Source organism: Musa acuminata, chromosome BXJ3-8 (assembly GCF_036884655.1).
Source record: "Musa acuminata AAA Group cultivar baxijiao chromosome BXJ3-8, Cavendish_Baxijiao_AAA, whole genome shotgun sequence".
NCBI classification, from domain to species: domain Eukaryota; kingdom Viridiplantae; phylum Streptophyta; class Magnoliopsida; order Zingiberales; family Musaceae; genus Musa; species Musa acuminata.
The window spans coordinates 37,970,917-37,982,614 of NC_088356.1; the positions used below are offsets into that span (position 1 = coordinate 37,970,917).

Below are 11,698 nucleotides of genomic sequence, written 5' to 3' on the forward strand. Positions count from 1 at the left end.
CCATATGAGATGTGAAAAGGGAAGAAGCCCGATCTTAAGGTTGTTAAGATTTGGGGTTGCCCTGCCCACATTAAAAGACACAACCTCGATAAGTTAGAATCAAAGATGGAGCGGTGCAAGTTCGTGGGATACCCCAAAGAAACTTATGGGTATTATTTCTATCATCTCAAGAACTAAAAGGTCTTTGTAGCCAAAAGAGCAGTGTTCCTTGAGAAGGAATACATTCTTGGTGGGATAGTGAGATCATGATAGAGTTGAGCGAGGTTGGAGAACCTAGCTCAAGCACCACTCTACAGCCCAAGTCTGTTCAGGTATCTAACACACAAGTTCAAACTTTATGTAGGTCTGATAGAGTGTCCCATCCTCTTGAGAGATATGTGGGACATATTGGAGGAGCAAATGTTGAGAATATTGATCCTCAGACTTACAAAGAGGCTATTATAAGTATAGACTCCAGGAAGTGGCAATAAGCCATGAATTCTAAGATAGATTCCATGTACTCCAACAAGGTTTGAAACCTAGTTGATGCGCTCGAGGGTATTGTACCCATCGATTGCAAGTGGATCTTAAAAAAAAAGATCGGAGTAGATGGAAAGGTAGAGACCTATAAAGCAAAGCTAGTGGCTAAGGGGTATTGTCAAAGGCAAGGTGTTGACTATGATAAAACTTCTCACTCATAGTCATGATAAAACCTCTCGGTGTTGGGCGGTGCCACCGCTCAGTCCAGCAGTGCCACCGCTCAGTTCTCGGGTTCTGGGCAGTGCCACCGCCTACACTATTTCAGCTCACTGGTTGGGCTCCAAACTTGGCCTAAACCAGTCCGAACTCGGGCCCAATTGGCCCATACTTGGGTTATAGGATTAACACATAATCCTAACCCTAATTAATGTGCTAACTACGAATTTAAAGATATTTTCTAAGCTATTACAAAGTCCGCAAGTCAAGACTTCTTCCGGCGAGCTTCCGGCGGTCTTCCGATAAACTCTCGGAAACCATTTTGCGGACTCCCAGCAAGCTCCTAGACTTCACGATTTGATCTTGGCGAGTTCCAATGAGCTTCTTCGGCAAGCTCTGACCTTTCTCGGCGAGCTCCGCGAACTTCCAACGAACCTTCCGGCATTCGGCAAGCTCCCTAAAAACCCTTCGGCAAGCTCCCTACTCATTCTCGGCTAGTTCCGGTAGCATTCCCGATGAACCTTCGGACTTTCGTCGAACTCTCGAACTTGCAACGAATCCTTCGCGCCTGACTCCGACACTTTGTTTCACTTTATGTCTTCATCGTTATCATAGTTAATCCTGCACACACAAGCCAAAACTCTACTCCGATCTAGATAATTATTACAACGCGAATTGACATTCTGTTGCCCGGCACGTCATTGGTTGGCGCTTCGTCCGATTCTTCAGCGCATCATCCTCTCTTGTGGCTTGTTGCCCAATCGGTAGTTGACCTCCGCAACCCCGATATCCTTGGCGCAATTCCGCTCTCCTTGGCCCGATGCCTGACGTCTGAAGCCTTCTGCCGTCCAATATCCTGATGTGATCTCCTCCGGCGCAACGTCAATTCCTCCTGCGTCAACTGTCTAATCTTAATCGAGTAGACCTGCATCACTCAAAATGCAGTTAAACATCTAAACATAATTAATTAGTTTCATCATCAAAATCCGAGATTCAACAAGGATACCCTATGCCTTAGTGATAGGGTCTATCATGTATGTCATGCTATGTGTCAAGCCTAATATAGCGCATGCTTTGAGTGTCACGAGTAGGTATCAGGCAGATCTAAGCTTGGAGCATTGGAAAATAGTAAAGTTTTTCTATAAATACTTGAGAAGAACTAAGGATCTTTTACTAGTATATAGAGGTAGTAGCCTTAGAGTTGAAGGCTACATGGACTCGAGTTTTCAATCCGATGTTAATGATAGAAAGTCGAATTCGAGGTATGTGTACACCATGAATAGAGGAGCAGTATACTGGAAGAGTTCCAAGCAAGATACTACTGCTAATTCAACACAGAGGCAGATTACATTATTGCAGCAAAGGCAGGAGCCTGGATGAAGAAGTTTATCATAAATCTATGAGTCATACCGGGTAGCGAGGAGTCGATTCCCTTATATTGTAGCAACAATAGGGCGATTGCTCAAATAAAGGAACCCGGGTCTCATCAAAAGTGTTCTGAAGAGGTTCCAACCTGTTAGAGAGATCGTGACCAGAGGAGATGTAGTAGTGGAAAGAGTTCCATCCGAAGATAATATCGCAGATCCACTAACAAAGCCATTGTCTTAGATTGTCTTTGAGCATCACATGGGTCTGATGGAGATCAGACACATAGGTGATTGACTTTAGATCAAGTGAGAGATTGCTAATCATAAGTGCCATGTAAGCCAATCACGTGAGTGATAACACGTATGACCTGACACATAGTCTTTTTACTTATTATTATTATTTGGTATTTTATCACTTTATATTGTATATTGCTTGAATATATTGTGATGTCCATAGATCTGTGCAATGAGAATCGGATCGTGTGAGATCACGATAATGAGACCGACTCTCCTTTAAACACAGATCCTAAATAATCCTGATCATAGGTTACTCGAGAGGGACATCGAGATAACCGGACATACTAGTGTGCTGTATACCCGTCGATATGATGGATGCAGCTGGTCTCATAGCTACTCATGTGGAGACACTAGGGATACAGTACATGTGCTTTTTGGGGAATGAGTTCGCTGATTGATCCGCTTACGGAATATTGGATGGCTGATGATGCCTTATTGTCAAACAGCGATTTCATAGTCCTAATAGTATATATATATACATCACCTCCAAGCTGTGGTGCAGCAACACCCACCCTCATCTCGTCCTCTCCGCCGTCCAAAAGACTCTTCGGTAGACCTCCAAACTCATCTCAAGCTTCAAGTTTAGCGTAACGCCTTGCCTTCTACCCCCATCTTCCCCCTGTTTCAGCAACCTGCAGCTGGAGTACCTCGACCTCTACCTCGTACATTGGCCCGTAAGTACAAGGCCGGGAAAGTACGAGATACCGCTGGCGAAAGAGGACCTCATGCCCATCGACATGAGATAGTGTGGAGGGCCATGGAGGAGTGCCACGCTCTCGGGCTAACCAAGTCCATAGGCGTTAGCATCCATAGGCGTTAGCAACTTCTCCTCCAAGAAGCTGGAAACGCTACTCTCCATTGCCAAGATCCCTCCTGCTGACAATCAGGTACTGATCATATAACCCAACTAGATGTTTGATTCGATCTTGGAGATGGTTGGATCACGCATACTGTTGTGTGAGGATACAGTGGAGGTGAACCCTCTGTGGCAACAGCAGAAGCTGAGGTGTGGCTAAGGGGATTCAGCTGTGTGCCTACTCACCCTTGGGGGCCAAAGAAACGTACTGGGGGCAAAACTGTGTCATGGACTGTGGTGTCCTCAAAGACATAGCTGCGGCCAAGGGGAAGACTCTTGCTCAGGTAATGACTGTGCGGTAAACATACACATACACATACACAAACAAGATGGGTTTTGAATCAAACGCATTGTGAACGAGGGGACAGGTCTGCTTGAGGTGGGTGTACGAGCAAGGAGACTGTGTTCTGGTGAAGAGCTGTTGGGAAGAAACCTGTTAATGCGGAATAATTCTTTCCCTCTTTGTGTATCAAAATAGGTTCCTCATCAAAATACCAACTTGATATCCAAATGAAAATATCAATCAGCACAGCATAAACAATAAAGCAATAAATCAATCACACAGTGAGACCAAATCTTTTTAACGTGGAAAACCCAATGTGGGAAAAACCACGGGACCGTAGTCCACCTCAAACTTCCACTATCAATAACGATGATAACAGGTTTACAATAGGTCTTCTCTAGAATAACTAGAGGATCAGAATGACATCAAGAACATAGATCTTGGCTCAAGAATAGCATATCTTCATCACATAGATGGATCTTCTCCAAAGAGATTTTCTAGGTCTCACAAAGTGGATACCGTAGGAAAGTACCTTAGAGAGGGTAAACTGTAGATCAACACCGTTAGGATTGTAGAGTTTACTGCAAGGATTCTCCACATAAAATTTGGGCCGAAACTGACAACGTTTGGCCACCGATCGTCAAGCAGAAAACTCAAAAACCTTACTTTCTCTCTCTATTTCTCTCTCCTCTTTTCTCTCTGCACGTCATCGCTGTTCACTGTGCACGTACTCTGCACGCTGCACCCTGCTCTGCATTTTCTCTACATGCCCTAATTTGCCTTACTTCACCTTAATTAGTGATTTGGGCTCAATAGGCCCAATTTGTCCAAGCCCACATATGGGCTGGACCCAACAATTCTCCCCCTCCAGCTCATATGGTGGGCTGTACCAAGCCCGCTCTTCGCTTACATGCTTCAAGCTTCTCCTTAGGCAAAGACTTTGTCAACATATCTGAACCATTCTCACCTTTTTCCAACTGTAATTCTTTCATCTCAAGCACATCACGAATCCAGTGATATCTCACATCAATATGCTTGGATCTAGAATGGTATGTTGAATTCTTGGAGAGGTGAATGGCGCTCTGACTGTCACAGTAAACAGTATATACTTCCTGTTTCAAGCCCAATTCCTGTAGAAACTTTTTCATCCATAAAGTTTCCTTACAGGCTTCAGTAACTGCTATGTATTCTGCTTCTGTGGTTGATAGAGCAACACACTTCTGTAACTTAGACTGCCAAGAGACTGCTCCTCCTGCAAATGTCATCAAGAATCCCGAAGTGGACTTCCTGGAATCAGTATCACCTGCCATGTCTGCATCTGTGTACCCTTCTAACACAGGTTCATCACTGCCAAAACATAAACACAACCTGGAAGTACCTCTTAGATATCTTAATATCCATTTCACTGCTGCCCAATGTTCCTTTCCAGGATTTGAGAGAAATCGGCTAACAACTCCAACTGCATGAGCTATATCTGGCCTAGTACAAACCATAGCATACATCAAACTGCCTACTGCAGATGAGTAAGGCACTCTGGATATTTCTTCTTTTTCTTTCTCACTTGTAGGACATTGTTTTGAACTCAGCTTGAAATGACCTGCAAGTGGAGAACAAACTGCTTTGGCTTTACTCATGTTGAATCTTTCAAGAACCTTTTCAATGTAAGTCTCCTGAGATAGCCAAATCTTCCTTTTCTTCCTATCACGAAGAATCTTCATGCCAAGTATTTGTCTCACCGATCCCAAGTCTTTCATCGCAAAAGACTTACTTAGCTCTCTTTTCAACTTTTCAATTTTTCCAACATCATGGCCAACAATCAACATATCATCAACATATAGCAGTAAAATAATAAAATCATCATCTGAAAATTTCTTCATAAACACACAATGATCAGATGTGGTTCTATCATACCCTTGGCTCATCATAAAGGAATCAAACTTCTTGTACCACTGTCTAGGTGCCTGTTTGAGTCCATATAAGCTTTTCCTAAGCTTACATACCAGATTTTCTTTTCCCTTGACTTTGAAACCTTCTGGTTGCTCCATGTAAATTTCTTCTTCTAAGTCACCATGAAGAAATGCTGTTTTTACATCAAGTTGCTCAACTTCTAAATTCAAGCGGGCAGCCAAACCAAGAACAACTCGGATAGAGGACATTTTCACAACCGGAGAAAATATTTCTTCAAAGTCAATACCTTTCTTCTGACTGAATCCTTTCACAACTAGTCGTGCCTTGTATCTCTGTTGTGAGCTATTGCTTTCAGTCTTCAATTTGTAAACCCACTTATTCTTGAGAGCTTTCTTCTCTTTAGGCAACTTTACCAAGTCATAGGTGTGGTTCTCAAGCAAGGATCTCATCTCTTCTTGCATGGCATTAACCCACTCATTCTTATTCTCATGTAGAATAGCTTCTTGGTAAGTTTCTGGCTCTCCCCCGTCAGTAAGCATAACATACTCATGTGGAGGATATCTGGTAGAGGGTTGTCGCTCTCTAGTGGATCTTCTTAATGGAATCTCAACTGGTGGTGGAGGTGCCTGTTCAGTTGGTTCAGCATCATCAACTGTAGGTGTATCATCACTGGTATTCTCACCACTATCTTCTTGTTCATCTCCCCCATGATCATCATGAACTACAGGTGAAGGAATTGGACCCAAACTCCAAGGAATATAAACAGAGGTTTCTGGCTTCTCAACATTATCACCATCATCAAACAATTGGTCTTCAAGAAACACAACATCTCTGCTTCTAATAATCTTCTTGTTCACTGGATCCCATAATCTGTACCCAAACTCTTCATGACCATATCCCAAGAAGATACATGCTTTTGCCTTATTATCAAGCTTGGACCTCTCATCTTTGGGAATATGAACAAATGCTTTACACCCAAAGACTCTCAAATGATTATAAGATATATCCTTTCCTCTCCATACTCTCTCTGGAACATCACCTAGCAGAGGAACTGATGGAGAAAGATTTATCAGATCAACTGTAGTTCTCATAGCCTCCCCCCAAAATGACTTTGGTAACTTGGCATGGGAAAGCATACACCTAATCCTTTCTTCAATGGTTCTGTTCATCCTTTCTGCCACACCGTTCTGCTGAGGAGTTTTAGGAACTGTTTTCTCAAGCCTGATACCATGGAACCTGCAATAATTCTCAAAAGGACCCCTGTACTCGCCACCATTATCTGATCGAACACACTTTAGCTTTCTGCCAGTTTCCCTTTCAACATTGACATGAAACTCCTTGAAAACATCGAGTACCTGGTCTTTAGATTTCAAAGCAAAAGCCCAAACTTTTCTAGAATGGTCATCAATAAAAGTAACAAAATAAAGAGCACCTCCAAGAGTTCTAGTTTGCATAGTACAAACATCAGTATGAACTAAATCAATAACATCAGATCTTCTAGATGATGGATATGTCTGAAATGCAACTCTATGTGTTTTTCCAGCTAAGCAATGATCACAAGATTTAAGAGATGTACCTTGCAACTCTGGTAAGAACTGCTTTCTAGCAAGAGTTTGAAGTCCCTTCTCGCTGATATGTCCAAGCCTCTTATGCCAAAGATCTATACTTTCACCTTTTCGAATTGCATTAATCTCTCCTTTGTGTAGCTTAGCTTCCATGACATAAAAAGAGTTAATCTTATTTCCTTTTGCCACAATTAGAGAACCTTTAGTGAGTTTCCATTTACTTTCACCAAAATAATGTGCAAAGCCCTCATCATCAAGTCTACCTGTAGATATCAAGTTAAGACGAATATCTGGAACATGCCTTACATCTTTGAGTATCAATTTGCTCCCAATACTGGTCTCCAAGCAAATATCTCCAATACCCACAATCTTAGATGTACCATTGTTTCCCATTCTGACATTACCAAAATCACCAGCAGTGTAAGATCTAAAGAAATCACCATGAGAAGTAACATGAAATGAAGCACCAGAGTCAATTACCCAATTACTGTCCTGAGCTACTAGGCTAACACAACCTTCATCACAGACAATAGTGATATTACCTTCAGCAGCAACTGTATTGGTCTCTTTCTCATTTTTCTTCATTTCATTCTGTTCTCGCTTCCAAAACCTACACTCTTTCTTCATGTGACCTGGTCTGTTACAGTGAAAACATTTGATATCTCTTCTAGACTTGGATCTTCCTCTATAACCATATGGATTTCTGCTATGACTTCTTCCACGTCTTTCTTGTTTTTCAGTAACAAATGCACCAGAAGAAGATTCACCCTGTTCTTTCCTTCTTGCATCTTCATTTAGCAAACTGTCTTTAACCATATCTATGGTTAGAGTCCCCTCTGGCGTGGAGTTACAAATAGTCACCACATACGTTTCCCAACTTTCTGGTAAAGAGCTGAGAAGTAATAATCCCTGCATCTCATCATCTATATTCATTTTCATAGCAACCAACTTGTTTGCAAGACTCTGAAATAGGCTTATGTGCTCAATAATGTTACCACCATCTTTATACTTCAAATTTACAAGCCTTCTGAGGAGAGAAATTCTATTTCCCACTGTCTTTTTCGCAAAAAGATTTTCTAACCTTTGCCAAACAACATCAGCTCTGGTTTCATCTGAAATATGCTCATGCAAGTTTATATCCATCCATCTTCTAATATAGGCAATAGCTTTTCTATGTTGAACTTCCCATTCTTCATCGTCCATAATAGAAGGTTTATCTTTAACCTTGATAGGCTTATACAAATCTTTGCAATAGAGCAAATCTTCCATCAGACGCCTCCAAGTGGAATAATTTGATGAGTTCAATTTAATCATACCATCTGACTGCTCCATTTCAATCACACAAGAAAACTAGCACCAAACAACCTGATGCTCTGATACCACTTGTTGGGAAGAAACCTGTTAATGCGGAATAATTCTTTCCCTCTTTGTGTATCAAAATAGGTTCCTCATCAAAATACCAACTTGATATCCAAATGAAAATATCAATCAGCACAGCATAAACAATAAAGCAATAAATCAATCACACAGTGAGACCAAATCTTTTTAACGTGGAAAACCCAATGTGGGAAAAACCACGGGACCGTAGTCCACCTCAAACTTCCACTATCAATAACGATGATAACAGGTTTACAATAGGTCTTCTCTAGAATAACTAGAGGATCAGAATGACATCAAGAACATAGATCTTGGCTCAAGAATAGCATATCTTCATCACATAGATGGATCTTCTCCAAAGAGATTTTCTAGGTCTCACAAAGTGGATACCGTAGGAAAGTACCTTAGAGAGGGTAAACTGTAGATCAACACCGTTAGGATTGTAGAGTTTATTGCAAGGATTCTCCACATAAAATTTGGGCCGAAACTGACAACGTTTGGCCACCGATCGTCAAGCAGAAAACTCAAAAACCTTACTTTCTCTCTCTATTTCTCTCTCCTCTTTTCTCTCTGCACGTCATCGCTGTTCACTGTGCACGTACTCTGCACGCTGCACCCTGCTCTGCATTTTCTCTACATGCCCTAATTTGCCTTACTTCACCTTAATTAGTGATTTGGGCTCAATAGGCCCAATTTGTCCAAGCCCACATATGGGCTGGACCCAACAAGAGCTTCAACGAGGAGAGGATGGTGGAAAACCTGGACAAACTGGATTGGGAGCTGAGCGAAGAAGAGAAGCATAAGATTGGTCAGATTCCACAGCGCAAAGGGTACGCTGGCCGGGATTTCGTGTCTGATGATGGCCCATACAAATCCACTGCAGAGCCGTGGGATGGTGAAATATAAATAAGTAATGGGCGGGGAAGACAAACCTATCTCATGTCATGTTCAAAACAAAGATTCTCATATATATGTTATAATCGAGAATCATAAAAAAACAAAAAAAACCTGCTTCAAAATTGTTGGGTCTAGCTTGGACTAATGATTTGGACAGTAAGTCAAAATTTGATTTATCAAAAAAAATAAAAAGAAAAAGAGGCAACATGGGCAGCGAACGAGGGCAACGTGCAGCGAACTGTAGTGATGCTGTTTAGGATCTTGAGTTATTTTTTTTTGAGTTTTTCTGCTTGATGATCAGTGACCATTGTTAGTTTTAACTCAAAATATATGTGGAGAAACTTTATAGTAAGCTCTATAATCCTAACAGTGCTAATATGCAGTTTATCCTCTCTAAGGTACTTTCCTACTATACCTACTTTGTGAGGCCTAGAATTCTTCTTTTAATGAGATCCATCTATGTGATGATGATATGGTATTCTTGAGCCAAGATATTTGGTCTTAATGTTATTGTTATCCTCTTATTATTTTAGATAAGACTTATTGTAAACCTATTATCATTACTATTGATAGTGGAACTTTGAGGTGGACTATAGTCTCATGGTTTTTTCCGTATTGGGTTTTTCACGTTAAAATTTGGTCTTACATTGATTCATTGTTTTGCTATTTTTGTTGTTTTGGTTAATATTTATATTTTGGTAACAAGTTGATATTTTGATGAGAAACTCATTTTGTTAGGTCCAACCCATATGTGGGCTTGGACAATTTGGGCTATAAGCCTAAATCAGTAATTAAAAGAGAAAAATGTGAGATAGGACAGTAAAACGAGAGAACGACGTGCGAGCGTTTGTGCAACAGCGTGAGGGCAACGAGCGCATGCAGCGGCGTGCATGTAGCGAGAGAACAATAGCACACATCGAGAGGAAATAACAGAGAGAGAAAAAGGAGAGAGAGAAAGAGGTGAGGGTAGCGAAGAGTTAAGGTGCATGTAGCAGTAAACTACGAGAGAAAAGACGGAGAGAGAAAAGAAGAGAAAATAATTAGGATTTTGAGCATTTTTGCTTGACGATCAGTGGCCAAACATCGTCAATTTTGGCCCAAATCTTATATGAAGAATCCTTGTTAGTAAGCTCGACAATTCTAACGGTATTGATCTATAGTTTACCCTCTCTGAGGTACTTTCCTTCTATACCCATTTTGTGAGACCTAACATTCTCTTATGATGAGATTCATCTATGTGATGAAGGTATGGTATTCTTGAGCCAAGATATATGATCTTGATGTTATTGTGATCCTCTTGCTATTCTAGAGAAGATTTATTGTAAACCTATTATCATTACTATTGATAGTGGAAGTTTGAGGTGGACTATACTCCCGTGGTTTTTCCCATATTGGGTTTTCCACTTTAAAAGATTTGGTCTCACTGTGTGATTGATTTATTGCTCTACTGTTTATGTTGTTCTGGTTGATATTAGCATTTTGATATCAAGTTGGTATTTTGATGAGGAATCCATTTTGATACATAAAGAGGGAAAAGAATTATTCTACTTTAATAGGTTTTTCCCAACAAGTGTTATCAGAGCAATAGGTTGTTTGGTGCTAGTTTTTTCTTGTGTGATTGAAATGGAGCAATCATATGGTATGTTTAAATTGAACTCATCAAATTATTCCACTTGGAGACGCATAATAGAAGATTTGCTTTATTGCAAAGATTTATATAAGCCCATCAAGATTAAAGATAAATCTTCTACTATGGACGATGAGGAATGTGAAGTTTAACATAGAAAAGCTATTGCCTATATTAGAAGATGGATGGATATAAACTTGCATGAGCATATTTATGATGAAACCAGAGCTGATGTTGTTTGGCAAAGGTTAAAAAACCTCTTTGCGAAAAAGACAATAGGAAATATAATTTCTCTCCTCAAAAGGCTTGTACATTTGAAGTATAAAGATGATGGTAATATTGTTGAGCACATAAACATATTTTAGAGTCTTGCAAACAAGCCTGCTGCTATGAAAATGAATAAAGATGATGAGATGCAAGAATTACTACTTCTCAGCTCTTTATCAGAAAGTTAGGAAACATATGTGGTGACAATATGTAACTCCATGCCAGAGGGGACTCTAACTATAGATATGGTTAAAAATAGTTTGCTAAATGAAGATGTCAGAAGACAAGAACATGGTGAATCTTCTTCTGGTGCTTTTGTTACTGAAAAACAAGAAAGACATGAAAGAAGTCATAGCAGAAATCCACATGATTATAGAGGAAGATCTAAGTCTAGAAAAGATACAAATGTTTTCACTATAACAGGCCAGGTCACATGAAGAAAGAGTGTAGGTTTTGGAAGCGAGAACAGAATGAAAGGAAGAAAAATGAGAAAGAGACCAATACAGTTGCTACTGAAGATAATATCATTATTGTTTGTGATGACGATTGTGTCAGTCTTGTAGCTCAGGATAGTAACTG

General features: G+C 40.4%; 1 pseudogene; it reads left to right on the forward strand.

Annotated features, from left to right (window-relative positions):
- The first annotated feature begins 245 nt into the window (after positions 1-245).
- LOC103994801 (deoxymugineic acid synthase 1-like) lies at positions 246-9,269 on the forward strand (annotated as a pseudogene).
- Positions 9,270-11,698: the final 2,429 nt, after the last annotated feature.